Raw genomic sequence first — 17,426 nt, 5'->3', positions numbered from 1 at the left:
TAGAAGTCTATAAACTGTCAAGAATAACGTGTTAATTTTATAAATAATGTAAACATTGACTTATAATAAATAAAGATTTAGTTGATACTATGCAAATGATTTATTAAAATTTAGTATATTTTTTCATCGTATACATATATACAATATATATATATACAATATATATATATATATATATAATATATAAAATTATATTATGAAAATAAAAATATATTATTTATTTTATATATAAATTACTTATTGATCAGTTAGTTTTAATCTTCTGTTTACTCATTTATTACTTATTAAAATCATAACAAGTACTTAATTTATTAACGTTATTTTATTTATTGCATTACATATCTTCGTTAATTTATAAAGTTTCGTAATAATAATTTCATAATAATAATTTCGTAATAATAATTAAATATAATCACCAATTTTATTCGAATTGGTCGCAATTGAAGATTAATGTTTGACATTGTATAAGAGAAATTGGATTTTTTATTGCGGTAGTTTTAGTTTCTCAGAGTAATTTTAATTGAAAATTTGTCGATGTTGTTTTGGATAAAATCATGATGTAAGTGTATAGCAAGTATGATGGCCGCCGAATAATAAGCCAAACAATTAAATTCATATACAGGATGTTGCGAGATATATTCAGACCAATCAATGATAAAGATGTAAATAAAATTAAATTTTATTAAGCTTATTATTCAGCGGCCATTATACACACTGTTACACACAATTATATCTTTTTACATCATGACTTATCCAACACAACATCAACAAATTTTCGATTAAAATTACTGCTAAACTAAAACTGCAATCAAAAATCTAACAATATTTCTCTCATACAATATCAATCCTTTTAATTCAATCAATCCAAACAATATATCTTGAGATCGAGTCCGTAAAATTTATCATTTTATCAAATCATCGAAGATTTTTTTTTAATTATACGTATAAATGCATATAATTGTGCAAAGTAATTGTATACAGGAAGTTCCAAAATTAGTGACTCAAAATATTATAGCAAGAAAATGAAAATAAAAAAAAAATTAAGTAAAAAATATTATTTATACATTTTTATTTTAAGCATTGTTTTTGAGATATAAAGGTTTAAATATGGCCAATTACAAACTACATTTAAATAATTATCTATAAGTATTATGAACGCTCTAAAGTGCGCATTCCTCAGTAGACTGCGGATATTTATACAAAATACTTAACTGAATATTTATAATAAAATGCATATCTTGCATATTTACAGATAGCAATCTCAACCTTTTTACTTTATTTATTAATAACTTTTTAACGAACAATGATTGACTGCTAAAACTGTCCGATGGTTAATATTCAGTTAAGTATTTTGCACAAATATCCGCAGTCTACTTACTCATCAGCACTGAACTATTTTACGATTAAGTGATTTAGGCCCGTATTTATAGTCGTGTTTCTGCTAAGAAATTCAGCTGAAACTAATCTTGAGTTATGGAACAGTTCAATAGACGAATCTTGAGATTTGTAATTGCGATTCAAATGAGAAACTCAAATAAAGTTTATCTCGAGATATTTTTTACGATTCAATAGTCGAGTCTTGAAGCAAGATCTCGAAATAATCTCGAAATTTATATCCTCTAATTTTTTGAGTCAAGAAAATTTTCGTATCACGTAAATATGGTCCGGAGATAACTTGAGAAGAAAAAATTATATAATATTTATATTAGTGCATTATAATCTATATGTATATATATGTATATAATAATATATTAATATTATAATATTTGATTCAATTTCTAATCAAGATATGGCTATTGAATCGTCTGTGCCTCAGACTCTATTCTGAGTATCTCATCTGATACGCTCTTGAGATGAGATTTGAGAAAGGAATATAAATATGGGCAGAATGGATATGTGATTATCTAAACATAATCTATAATTGGCCATATTTAAATCCTTATTATATAAAAACTTGCTTAAAACAAAAATTTACAAATGATTTTTTTATTTAATTTTTCAAGAACTATCTTGCTATAGTATTTTAAGTCACGAATTTTGGGATACTCTGTAAGTAAATAAAAATAATAGTATTTTTGTATTTCCATAATGCAAATACTATGTTGATAATATATTCACAGAAATTCAATTAGTACAATCCGGGCACGCCAAGTTTTTTCTTTTATTGTAATTTAATTGATCACTTACTTTTAATTCATCTTATATGTCTTAGAATTAAAAGAATTTTTAACAAAAAAGTTTCTTCGAGATCTTTTTTAAGTAATGAAATATATATTTAACTAGTTGCATTGATTTCATCTCTATTGTTTACCAGTTGATTTCTTGAATAATTATATAAATATTATATATAAATTATTTATTGAAGAAAATTAATCTTTTTAGATTTAGAAAGAATATAATATATTTTTTTTATTTACTTTTTTTGATGTATATTCTTTTTTTTAAAGGTTTTTCTATGATACAAATATTTACTGAAATAATTGTTGCTTGAACGTAGCTGCAATCGATACTACTCCATTAAACATTTCGTATCCGCTGCGCGTTTCACAGCGTATTGCTGATTACCCTATTTCGCATTACAAATTTCGAGAAAATAATACCGTACCACGGATTTCACTACGAAGATCCCCAGCGGCAAAACTCGCTGATACGCGTCTTGCCGTTCGACGCGCGCAACAAGAATCGATTTCACTGCACTTTAGAAATTCGCGGAATTGCACGACCTGTGCACTATTATAACTCGTTCACTTAGACAGGAAGAGATTTGCGGGTTTTCCCGCGAAAAGCGCATGACCTCATACCACCTCGCATAACGTCGACTTGCAGCCAGCCGATAAGACTTTTCGATCCGTGGCTACTTGAAAAATGGCAAACATTCAGACCCGCACCATCTCGCGTGCGTGAGGCGTTTATGCGTGTTGGCCTCGTAACTGCTATCGCAGCCTACGCCTAATTATACAGGTGGTTCACTACCTGCCTTTCTTACTTTCTTACGGCATCGTCGCGAGAGTCAATTTAATCTTTACGTTGAGTTTTGCATCAGGAATAAATTTGCTATTACCGCGAAAAATTCTGACATCGTTCACTAAAAAAATAATTTTTGATATTTGTAACTATAATTATAATTATAGTCATTTTCAATTGTATATATTTATTGGTAAAACTATACACATAGTTTTTATTATTACTATAACAAAAGTTTTTATTATTACTATTACAATATAATTATAGTAACATGTAATTATAGTTACGAATACTAAACATTTTTCTCTCAATTGTTGCAGGATTCAATTTTTTTTTTTCTTCATGTCGAAGGGCATTTTTCATCGTTCCATACGTGCATCGAGTATTCGAGTACGGTATGAAAATTGTGCTTCTCTAAAATTCAATGGCGATACTCTTTGAAATAAACTTCCTCTTATAATATGATAAAGTGCCATCGTTCAACATTCTCCAGGAAGTTGTACTACAAAGAACACGATAAAAGTCTCGATACAATGGGAAAGAGAACAATTCACTGCGCGAAAGAAAACAAATCGAGGTTGCGAAGTAATTTATCGTCGAATGCGGAAATGATATTATTATCTATGACAAGCTTACAATGCCTTATTGTTTTTCCGTATTTTTATTCGTATTTTTGATAGTAAATGAATCGAGTACAGGAAACAACATGTGTGAGTGGTGTCAAGTGTTCGTCAGTAGAAAAATTTACCTCCTCTGTGCAGAATCTCTGACACTATCACGCAATCTCAAATAAACTCTCTGACGACTCAAGTTACATAATAATTCCAGCTGAATACATACATATATCATTTATGTTTTACACGTTTCTGCGAAATCGTCTGATAAATGAAAAAATTCTAAGAAACAGCCTTTTACATCTCCATTCCTTTTTGCTTTTACTCTTGATAATGTATGGATATTTTGAAACATTCAGTCTGAGAAAGGTGGCTTTTGCTCTTCACAATATTATTCTTTGATACATTCTGTCACAGCGTTTGCGTTTGACATAAGATGCGTGTATTAGATCTCTAAATGAAAAAAGCGAATATATTTTTTCTACCTAACACAAACATAATTTATATTTTCTATGTAACGTAAACAATTTTGTTTATCGATATTAGCGAGAGAAAGACTGCGAAAAAGTTGCGATTGCATACAGAAGATTAATGAGACAATTAATGAGGAGTTAAACATCTTCTTAATCGTCCAACGATTTTTTTATGCAACAAATGAATGACTCCGTTTTACTCAGTAATGAAATAAATGAAAATATAAGGGCTTTTCCGCCCTTAATAAATTGTCTATAAATCCGAGCAATAAAGACACAATTTTACACGATTGTGTTTATATGAGAGTAGGTCGAAATACATGGTATAACTGAAATGGGAATGATTTTAAAATAAATTGAATTTATAGAACAAAATTTTTTTTTAATATGACTTCATGTTTGAGGAAACTCTAAATTTATTACACAAGTTTGAACAATTAAATTCTTGAAATATATTCTTGCAATTTCAAGAATTACATGAATGAAATATGTTTGAAACAATTCATTTTTTAATTTACAGAATTACAACAGCCAATTTCGACAAAATAGTCAATACTTCCAACACTTAACTAAATAAGAAGTAAAGATGTATAAAATAAAATTATTCTTTATCTCACATAACTCACCTGTTTATCTTAAGAATATACGAAGAATCAGTCAAAATTGAATTGAGTTAATTCTGATAGTAAACGAGCCATACAAAATATTTGTAGCGAAAAGCATTATGTCAATTAACAGTCAAGTGCACGCATACTAATTATGTAACTTTTGAAATCTCTTTTGTCGAAATGGACTTAAAAGTAATCGATCCCCTTAATGAGACTTTAAAAAACTTTATTCTATTATTTCGACTTACTTTGAGCTGTATAATCCCTTTCCCGCATTACGATTGTATTACGTATCTCCCTTCTCCCCCTCCCCTCTCTCTCTCTCTTCCTCTCATTCTGCGCTGTATATATTTTCAGAAATTACATTACATCTTCATCATATAAAATCGGATAAGTTGAACCAGATAAAATGTTAAATCAACGAGGAAATCGCGTAAGTTGTGTAGAGGGGAAGGAATAATAAAGTGACAACGTGTAAATTGGCCGCAGATTAAAAGCACAGACCTCTAAAGAACATAACCGGCAAAAACGTTGCGTTTCGTGGAATAATTTACGGTTACGAATGCAGCGAGGTGGCCGGAAAATATTACCGTCAGCAAGAATTCTCATACGGCTACCGCGGCCGTGAAGTTTTGTCTCCGGGTGTTATTTATACGGGTAATTTTCTTCATGGCTTACGGCCAACTTAATTCATTCATTATCCAGGCAGACGATAAAGACAATTTCACTGAGATGATACATCATTCTTATTAGCGGCGCTATTCCCATTGTTGACTTTCGTTGGCTCTCAAGTTTATCAAAATTTCTGGTTTGTTTCGCGATATTATTTATCAACCTTTCCACCAGCATATTATTAGCATACCCTGGGGAAATGTGTTAGCATACATAAACACTTCATCTTCATTCGATTAATCTTTTCATACCTGAGTACGTGACGGTAAAACATATTTAGTAATTTTCGACTAAAGTTACAATGAAAACCGTAAAATACAATATTACATTAATCTGATCTTAAGACTTGTTTATTAAGGAGGTCTATTTAATATCTTTTTTTTTATGCAAATATGTCTTGCTATGATAAGTTCATAGAAATAATTTTAAAAAACGCTCACAAATATTACAAGAAGAACATAAAAATTTAAAATCAAATGTTTTTATAAATAAATATGATAAACTTGGAAGAAGAAACGCTACACATTTTCACACGATATTAAGATTTCACAGAAACATTTAAAAGAAATAAGAACAATTTCAAGAAAAGTCTCAAAAATAATGTAAAAAAACAAGCATTAGCTAGAATGAAGTGAACGCCAAAAAATTACATGGTGCAAATTACGGCACGTGTCAAATACGATAATGAAGGTATAAATTAGAACACGATCGCTTCTCGATCTCGAAAATGATATCCCTTCACAATCGCGTCCCGTGACGAAAGCCAATTTCCGCCGTGCCCGCACTTCCATCATCTAATTAAAGCGAGTTCGCGTTACGTGAGTTTTATTTGCAGCGCAACGAGGCAGTATTAAGTCAATTCTCGCCATGAGAAAGCTTTTCACGATCGTTTCGAAGGACCAACGCAACTCGACATAGACATACGGTACTGGCTTGATCCAACGAGGCTACCTTATGTCACCTTCGACGTGATGCGATGGGGTAGTCAAACAACCCCTTCGTCATTTACAACCGTAATTAACTTCTCAGGTTATTAGTCCTCGTTCGTGGTGGCAGTGTCCCCCCCCCTCTCTCTCTCCTCCCTCTCTCTCTCTCTCTCTCTCTCTCTCTCTCTCTCTCTCTCTCTTTCTCTCGCTATCTCTCTCACTATCTCTCTCGCTACCTGTCTTGCTATCTTTTACTCTTTTTCCACTAGTCAATCTGGACAGCCTTTCTCGCAACTCGCTGATTTCAACGGGTCCCGTCCGGCTGTGTCGGCAAGTTTATCACGGCAAACTTCTGCGAAGAAATGTTTTTAAGAGTTACTGAAAGTCCGAGATGCGGGGTGAGAGCCATCGTATAATCATTCGGCGTCGCACAGTAGAAAAAAAGAAAGAAAAACTATACTGCGGATAACGGATGACTTTCGAAACTTCTTGGATTGAAATATGTATCACTCAAAGAAGCGGAATCGTATATCGAATTAGCACATTTTTTTTTTTTTAATTAAATTGATACATGTTTTGCTTAATTCTCAAATTTTATTGGAAGTTTCTTGATCTCGTTTAAGATGTATCTTGTAATATCTTATTCCTCTGTGGCAAGAACAGAGTAATGGTAACTGTTGCATTTGCAGGCAATTGTCGACAGGTAGCACATTCTTCTAAAATTCATGACATTCCTTCCATTTGCGGCGCGAACTTTCGTATCTAGATTTCACCGAAGAATACTTCATCGTCTAACTCCGAATAAGCCCGAAACTACAGAGACGTTTTAGTATAATTTAAAGGAGTTTCTTCGTGTCACTTTCTAACACTTGCTTTCTAAAAAGACGAACTTAAAAATAATTTGATTATTTTGCAGATTTCTGTATTGACTAATCAGCATTTATTTTATTGTGTTTTGTAAAATACAAATTTATTTTAAATTTTCGGCAGTATACGATATTCATTAATGTAATAAATATTATACGGTCGCATTACTTAATTGAATAAATGTAGGGCCTTTGAGTGATAATGAGAGCGTGTAGTGAACAACAAAGGTAACATCATTACCTTGTATGAATTCCGAATTGTAATTTTATACTGATTAATCAATGGATAAAACGATATTCTGAAAATTGCAAAATACATTTTTACTTAACACGCAATCGCATATATTATTTATTTTCAAAGTTGCGACAATGCAATTACAAAAATTGTCATATACTGAAATTTATTAATACGCTTTTACAATCATAATATACGAACATCGTTTAATGTAAACAGGATCGTAAATGCAATCTGTTGACAATAATATTTGAAGGTTTTAGTCCGTTATATTCGCACATTCTACTCGCAATAATATATAACGCATTATTTATTTTATTCAATTACACATTTAAAAATTATTACTATTTTTGTATCCGCTTCTTGTAAGCATTAAAAAATATAATATATACTTTCGTTAGATTTCTTTATTATTATCTATAGATGAAATTTCAAACAGAAAGGAAGTAATTTGAAAATGAATTCAATTTCGTAATGTAACATGTATCGATATTACGCCGGGGCCAACATCAAAGGGTTAAAACAGTTACATATAAAGTTGAAAAGAGATATTTCTGATTTCCATTCGTGCTATAAAGTTAAACGTACTTTGCTAACCAGCCTTCGCTACAGCTCTATACATTGTATATATGCATGTATATGATATATAACTCTTTAAAAGTGATATATAACTCTTGGCGCGTAGCGGGACGATATCTCGTGGCAGCACATCCACGGACGTAATTCAAACCTGCGGATCAAGTTTGCGGGAGAGATCTTTCATTCGTTTGTATCTCTCCTTCTTTCTCTCTTAATAATTATGCGCCTCGCCGACGAAGGGCGTAGACCGGTCGTCGCCTCTTTCCGGTCATGAAACCCAGGACAGCTCCTCCCTGGCTGACTCCTTTCGGAAACTTTGCTGAGTCCCGATGTAAACGACTCCAAGGCACTGTCTCGTCACCTCATTACATGACCAGCGGCAGTCCTGTAGTCTCGTAAAGGGAAAAGCCAGAAATTCCCACGAGAAAGAGGCAAAACGGCAGACGGTAGGTATTAGACTACGAAAGACCTTTGAGTCTTACCGTATAGAAACACTGGCGAGCAAACGGAAAATGATTTTGCGGAATTAACAATAAATAATCCGGTAATTGATGTTAAATTGTTATTTAAACAATGTGCGCTCACCGCATATAAAGTATTAGAACTGGAGAAGAATGAAAGGAAGGGTTACATGATACCTTTGAATAAAGGGAAAAAATTCTGTTTTCAAAAAATTGCAGTATATATATATATAAGTATATAAGTATATTATATATATAAGTGACTAAATGGAATGAATATTGCAGAGATAATCATAAAATTAAATACAATTTTGATGTTATAGAATTTCTAGTTAAATTGAGATTTTTCACTTCTTGTCATGTGAAAAGGTTTACTTTATTGAACTATAGATATTAATAAAATTCCGAAATTAGTAATACATTTTCTTCATGATGACTTAATTATTACTTGATCATAAATGAGTAAGTATTCATAACTCTGCAAAATTATTGACCAAGTTAAAGTTGACCCAAATTAATTTTTACTTCAAGTTGAACTTAGATTTTCACTTCTGTCTTTCCTGTCGCGGAAAAGGCCTACTTTATTAAACTATAAGTATTAATAAAATTTCGATTAATAATAAATTTACTTTGAACTGTACGAATACTTTAATCATTACTCGATTGTAAATAAGTAAATTTTTGTGACACTGCAGAATTTCGACCATCAGGTCGAAAGCCAACGAAATTGGTTTCTGCTGGCGCATTTTATCAAATGATTCGATTAATTTACAAGAGGAATTCCATTAAAAACGCAAGCGCTCTGCGAGATCCGGTGTAAGTTATCGATCCGCATAGAGTGCAATACTTTGACCCTCAACAGCGATACGCGCTTTACAAAGCTCGTCGCGTGCCTTATGCTACCAGTGATTACAACGGGCTAACGACAGCACATTTTGCGAGAGGTGGGGGTATTTTGCAGTAGAATTTCTTGCGTCCGATAAGGGCGAATGGAAATAACCGATAACACTCGTATATACACATCCCCAGAATACAAAATCGACACGCAGTGAATGGCCGTGGTATTTATGTACCCGGGAGCAGAAGGAAGCGCCTTTCGTCCGCTGATCCGACGATCGCACGAAGAAAGTCTCAAGCCCGCAGATAAGATCGCAGGACTTCTTCTTCGAACTTCCCATGAATCGAGTCACCGCCGAGGGACGTCGTCGTCGACGAAGAATCGAGCTTTAAACCGCGCGCGATCCCTTTTGTGTCGTCGCGTTCGGTCGATCCGGAAGAGGAACGACGCGACGCGACGCCGCGCCGCGCCGGAAGGAAGGTTGGAACGTAAGGGTGAGGACGCGCTGATATTTATGAGCCGCCGGCGAAAAATGTTTCACAGATCCCAGAGGATCGGCGGCGGCTCCATTCACACCGACGCGCGACGATGCCGCATCGCGTCGCGTCGTTCCGACGCCGGGATCGCTTATCCTTTCGCGTTGCGACGAACGAGAAAAGAGAATACCGCGTCGGCTCCTGCTGGATCGACATGCCGGCACACAGCGGGAGGAATGAAATGTTATTGCATCAATCCGAGCGTTTCATTATGCGGCGCATTCGCGTTCATCGTAAGGATCGACTAGGACGCATAAACCGCTCTCGACGGGGGCATTCCCTGCGATATTCCGCGCGACATTCAGCTGTATCAACGATAAAATACAGGTCGGACGCGCACGGAAAGCTAAAGGAAAAATATTTCTCTTGCATTACCGATGGTTTTTTAAGACGACGTACGGCAGTAAAGACAGCTTCGTATCGATACAATTGAAATTTTATCATTTTCCTGAAGTTCTATCATGTCTACAGTGCATCTTTATTGTAGAGATACTCGAGACATTGCGGATCTTATTTGCCATGCGATTGATATTACAATCGGTACATTGCCTTCCTTCTGTTATGTCGGAGAAAAACATGGTAATTGTAACTATCTTCAGAATATAAACTAATAGTAACATTACGCAGTGTTATCATTTCCTACTCAACAATGTAACTGTTATTACAACATGTGTTGTATTTATATTGTTAAGTAAATTATACTATTGATGTATTGATGTACTATTGATGTACTGTTTGTGTACTGCGGGTACAACAGTTGTCACTTATACACTGAAAAAATTCATGGAAATTTACAATTTAAGTAAATTTCCAATCATTTAAATAATTTTCCAGTCATAATATAAAATTATATGAATTTTTTCAGTGTATAAGTAACAACTATCCAAGTTTTATATCACGTAGAATTAATGCACATTATAGTTGAAAAAACCATTTTATAGTTGTAAAACTATAAAACAGTTTATTAAACTATATGCGCACACATTAATTTTACATAAAATATATAAAATTTGTATCGTTATTATCTATTATATACACGTATAATTATTATCACTGCCTTTTTCTCTGATTGTAAGTGTATGTATTAATCAAGCTCGTGCTTGCGTTCATCGATAAACTGAGATGAGCTGCTATCTACCGCGTAGTAACATAACATAACTGTTTTATTAAAGAAACAGACGTATCTCATTTTGTGCGGGTCTTTAATTATCCAAGATGCATAATGTTAAAATAACCACGGTCAGAGCATATCCGTGAATGGTATCTGTTTCAGAGATAATCACGTCTCACGTCGCATAGGTTTTCGCCTCGGACTGTGCCCGTAGGCCCCTAGTAGTATGTCCCACAAGCGTGTGCAATTAAAATAATTAGGAGGAATAATCTCGCGCGAGCGAAATAGCGTGTCGTGCTCGAGCTCGAGAACGTGCGAGGGACGAGCGAGCGAGCGAGCTCGGACGGCCATAATTAAAACGCACGGCAGTGGTAATACACGCTGCCATTCTAATCCTGCGCTCGCATTAGGTACTCCGTGCACGCACTTTTAGAACGCGAGAATTCGCGTGAATGGCTGCTCCCGCCATGAACATTATTAATCTCTTTTTCGTCCAAACAGGCAAGTTTTCTTGATCCTTGACCGCGCGCGATTTTTAATTAAAAAGTTATGCCCGAGTAAGCGTTTGATGTTGACATAATGAAACCAAGAATGTTTGCAGCCTTTCAAGTTGATTTTATTTTTTAATTTTATTTTTTTTTTTTTTATAGTTTAGACATACACGAGCAGAAATCGTTCATCATCAAGCTATTTTTATCTTCGAGAACCGTGAAAGACTCATATTAAGAGTCGATAAGAAAGATTATGGAAATCTCTGCCAGAGACAAAATTCTTTATACTGAAATATTTGAATTACGGCTAAAATACTGAGAAAATCGCAATGTAATCAGGAAAATCGCCTGAAGGCACGTACAGAGTGATATTTGGAAAAAAAGATTAAAAAAGAGGTAAAATAAAAATTCGCTTAATATCTCACTCGATCTTCACTATAGTACAGTTGAAGTGCAGACAATTTTATTTTTTATGTTTTAAGAATTAAATTACAAAACCGGCTCTGTATGCGCTTTCATAATTTTGTAAAAAAGAGAAGCCAATATAGGTCTCATAATGTAATTACTTCTAGGAGATAAAATATCAAATGAAAACACATATATCTGCACCGCGATAAGAAACGAATAGTATCATTTATTAAAAATAAGATGTCATGAGATCCTGATATGTGAATATATGTACAACAAAGTACCTGTCACAGCTGTTCGAAACTGATTTGATTTTTCTTAAAATATATTGTTAAATACAAAAAAATGTAGGAAATAATAAATAGTATTTTTTTATATTTGGTCAATTTGAAATGTAAAGAGTAAAACATCAAAATTTATAATGAAGATGAAGATTTTTTTTATAAATATACAATTATAAAACATATTAAAACTAAATTTTTGTTTAAAACACTTTTTATATATCTCTACACCCTTTCGTTGATTTGAATTGAATATAATCGTTAGCTTTGAGAGATTATTTTACACTTTAAATCTTAAATTGTAAGTCGATATAAAAAAATATCTCTAAAATTTTTGTTTTTGAAGAATTGATTCCGAGCAATTGTGACTTGCGATGGATTTCTTATAAATAACGAAAATCTATATGATATGAAGCCGGATCATAATGCTTTCATTCATTTAGTCATTTATTATAATTATTTAAGAGCCAAATTGCAAAATCTGGCTCTATAGGAATCTTCGTAGCTTCATAAAAAAATAAATCAAAAAGCTCTCTGACAAAATATTTCTATGAGATAAAATACAGAGTACAAATATGCATCTGCATCGCGAATGAGATGCAGATGTGCCACTCCCGTCGACTCTTACTTCATTAGATTCACTTCGGCCTGGTACTTCGATAAATCGCAAGTTCGTAATCCCACGATATAAATACATTTGCGTTGTGATCTCGCAGTCCACGTCCGACATAACGTCAGAAAAGGAAAACGACGCGGTGCATGAATAATCATCGTTCCACCGTCCGTCGATGTGGAAAAATAATTCGTCGGTCGCGAGAGCGAGAGATGAATGATAAATTGAATTCGACGTCGAAGAGTATTCAGACTGCTCTGGGTCTCCCTGCCGTCGATTGACCGTCGTCGCGAGGTAGGAAACTCTCTAACGCCAGAGATATACGACACTTTAAATATACGGCAACCCGCACAGCGTTGCTAATCGTAACGAGCATTGTGCACTGTGCAAATTGGAGGATCCTTAATGGGTGGCGCAATTAGCGATACCGATGGCATGTGACGCACGCACGCACGCACGCACGCACGCACGCACGCATGTATGCACGCATCGCCGCCACCGCTGCCACCAGGTTCCGCCGGGTTAGTTTCGCCGGTAGCTACAGTGTACTACTGGCTGTACGTGTCGTAGTGCATCGAACGTACCGAGGCGAAAAAACCCAATGATCGATGTATCGAAAATGTTTGCTCGTAACGGAGAGGCGGGCACGCCCGCCTCTGCTCGGTCGAACCGATACGCTTAATGTGCCGACAGTAACTTCGCCCAATCTGTGTCATCGATCGTTGCCTCCCGGTCGGCTCGCGTGGATACGCCGATAATTACGTGGATGCGATTCAAATAACCGAGATGATTGGCGCGAGGAAGGATATGTGCAAGTGCGCCTCGTTACTTGCGCACCGACCACGTTTGCGAACTATCGATGTCGGGGAAACGAGCACAGAATATACGAACGGATCGTTATGCCGATCTCTCTCTATTTAATGCAGGAAAAATTGTTACGAGTAACTCAAATAAAAAGCAAATTTTTTCAAATATTGAATTATTAGTATAACTTATGAGATTATTGAAAGATCCATATAACGAAGCTAACTGTTGATTAATGCATAAACAAAAATATTGTGATTCGATCAATATTATAATATTGTAACAGTTTATTAACAGTAAGTTATTTAATTATTATTTATGTTATATTATTAACGCGTTGGTGAATATTATTAAGATAATTAAAATTATTAATTGTTAAAATACACAATATTATTTTACTAAAGAATTTAGAATTACAATTGGATTTGTCACTTTTCCACGAAGAATTCCAATCGAATTGAAATTACAGAGAAGCTAATCTGCAGATTAGCTTTATTTGAAAATGTTGATACGTGTAACCGCAAATGTTATTTTGTTATCCAGCAGCGTTTATCGACAGCAACACCTGTTAGTTATCTAAATCGAATGATTCCTATGTACAGCTGTTTAATAACGGTAGATATTAAGTTTCTTTATCTGGGTATTTACTGGTATTATACATTTATTCGCTGAGATTAAATAATCACAATTTAATCGAAATGTCGCTGACAAGCTTATGAAAATAAAAATTCCATAATTTAAATAATTAAAGCGCAAAAATGAGATAAATTGTATATTAATATCTTGCGATTTATTATTTTATTAGTGTAAGTATTATACTAAATTGAGTTTCAATTTGTAGGAAATATTTTTTGTATTTTATAAATGTTATTTAAAAATTACACAGTAATTATTTAACATATGATAGAAAAAATGGACAATATGTGTTCTCCTTTACTTAAAAATTATAAAAATATTTTAATTTTCTCTCTCTCTCTCTCTCTCTCTCTGTCTCTTATATTTACTTTCTCTATACAGTTTGGATCTGTAAAAATCTATTATACATATATTCTTTCCGAATATGTCTGCATCTTTTATAATATAACATTGGCTTATTTAACAAGACTAGCAATTTATTTCCAGAAAAATTTTCTGTAAAAGATACGCTGTAGCGTATCTTGCTCACGAAAAAGAATATGCTTTATTAATAAAATATATTCGCTACTGCGTCTCTCAATTCCAGCATTTTAGTTATCAGTACTATATTATACATTTAAACAACGTAGTCTAACGCTAACTATGTATCCACTTGCTACCAAATGGTTCACATTCCATTAATACGCAAGCATTCAGGTGGTTCCCGTACATACACGTGATTACAGAAGCACGTCGGTTCACGGGCACAAAGCATATAGGTACGTCGCAATATTGTCAGACGTACATAAACAGGTTGTCCAATTATTATTTAATTGGCTCTTTAAGAGAAGATCGATATTATATTTTTTCGAGTTTTGTAAGTACTAATTAATATAAAATAAGAGTAAAGAATTGATAAATAGAATAAAGAAAATACAAATATATCTCTCTAAATCTGACTCAGTGGATAATCACTGATATCAGTACCAAATATGCCACTGTAATCAATGAATGAAATCTGAGATCCCTAACCTAGCTAACCTTTGCTGTGTGATTTAACTAACCGTATTTTAGTGCATAAATTCAATGAATATGGTATTTGAAAATTGAAATTAATATGCAAATATCAATATTTTAGATATATATTGCTTAAACTTTCTTTCTTTTTTAGTTGAACTTTACTGATTATTCAAGTATGTTACAAAACATCAGATAGATTTAAGAAACATATATAAAAGATATGTATAAATTTACACGTGCTACCTAAGAAATTATAAAATATTTTTCAATTAATTAATCTTCTACTAACGCAGAAGCGGAAATGACAGATATTATTAGTAGATAAAAACCTTTGATATTAAAAGTGCAGACTTCCGAATCACTCTGTTGATGAAATATTTTAGCATCGGGATAAACATGTCGTGACTGAAATTGATGGCATGTTGAGAAACTGATAACTGAAAGTCGTTGTAATTAACAACCGCGGTGACTTAACCGGATATTACCTCGAGGAAACGGCAAAAAGTTCTCCTAAGGGTTAATCTCTTTAAGATTGATTGGATGGAAAGAATTCTCTTCAGAATAAAAATAAAACGATCATGAGCATTAGGAGCTCATTCAACTTTTAAATTCAACTTATATTGAATTCTACTTATTAAACTTTGACATTTTGCGAGGAGAAATGGAGAAAGTGCTCCTATTTTCGTGCAGTCAGTTACGTACGTAAATATGTATATAATATTACGTAGGATCGTATTTAGTCGCGCGCAGGATAAATATGGATAAAAAAAAATTAATGCATTTTTATAAATAAATACGTAATCATAACAGTCGTGCTCGCACAAAGGCATGTGTAAAATTAAAATTCATGCCACACATGTTTGATTCGAAAATATTTCATATTAAACTTCATCTTGTTTACCAAATATTTAATTGCATAAGTAATAAAAAACATCGCTACGAAAAGTCGTGGCAAGTAAATCATGATGAAAACAGAATTTATTTTTCCTATCTCACATTAATTAATGTGCCCACTATAGCGGTGGTCTTTCGTCGAAAAGAAAACATAATTTTAAATGGCTCTTATAGCTGCAGGTAAGATGCACGAGTTAAAATCTGATTACACTTCTTCTGCTTGATGAAACTTAAAGTGGTGGAGCTAAATTACTGCTTAGACGGTGCTTAAAGTATAGCCCATAATCTGATCGACTGTCTCTTTACGCTGAGACTAGCATTTACTAGTAGAGTGGCTTTAATTAGACTTTATGAGACATAATGCACTTTTTCGCGTTTCATGATTTTGTGATAAATAATGAAACGTATTCTTTTGATGTCTTGTTTAATAAATCAATAATAGATGAGTAATAAAAGTATTATTATTTTTCTATGTATGTATTTAATATCTGTCTGTATATTTAATTATGTTTTTAATAATTTAAAATTTTTACTGAAAACTTTCCTTTTATAGAAATAATATTATGACGTTAAAGCTTTACAAAAATTTTGGGTTCATAAACATAATTTTTTTTTAGCTATTGATTTATCTAAAAATTCTATACACAAAGTGGTATATATTTTTACATTCTAATTAATTTCCTTTCTTAGACATTCCCGCCCAACGCTTATGTATAATCTAGTACATATTCATCGTGTTTGAAATTTACATTTTTACAACATTGCATCAACTAACGCTCTAATACTGTTGCAATACTTGAATATATTTGAAAGTACATGGTCGCGATAAAAAAAACGTTACGTCCACACGAAACGCACGATAAGCTCACAATATCGTTGAAATCTGCATTTTTGTAGCAGTAGGCTTATGAGAATATCACATAATCTTTAAGCTGATTTTATCCATAAAATAATATTTACACATGCGTCACGATATATATACGTGTGCTTCCATAATTTTATGAATGGCTAGTTTCAATTTCCGAGATTAAGAAGTATTTTTTATTAAGCTTTATTTTACATATACAATATAAAGTTTATACAATATTCAACTCATAAGGCCGATTGTTCCATTTTTTGATCAATTTTACCTATTGGATAAGTAGCAACATTATTCAATCACATACGCGGATTACCAGATTTATCTCACAGGTAAAATTTATCAAAAGGTCGAACAATCGGCCCATAATGGATTATCTTTAAATAGTTTAAATCATTATTCATTAAATAGCACGTAACGTATTGAATTATGATAATTAATTTAATATATATTCTTTAATTAATGAAATTAATTAATGAAATTTAATTTACTGATTAAATTTAATTAGTTTTAATTTTTATTTATAAATCAATTAATTTTTTACCTGAAACTTTAATT

At 32.9% G+C, this 17,426-nt stretch overlaps 1 protein-coding gene across 3 annotated transcripts in view; it reads left to right on the top strand.

Annotated features, from left to right (window-relative positions):
* The window catches only part of LOC105152240 (uncharacterized), a 225,325-nt gene that overhangs the window by 168,819 nt on the left and 39,080 nt on the right, over positions 1-17,426 (top strand). The gene's annotated exons all lie outside the window — the stretch shown is intronic.

The sequence above is a fragment of the Acromyrmex echinatior genome, chromosome 1, assembly GCF_024713525.1.
Source record: "Acromyrmex echinatior isolate Ae372 chromosome 1, ASM2471352v2, whole genome shotgun sequence".
NCBI lineage: Eukaryota > Metazoa > Arthropoda > Insecta > Hymenoptera > Formicidae > Acromyrmex > Acromyrmex echinatior.
This window is presented reverse-complemented; position numbering and strand designations above follow the sequence as displayed.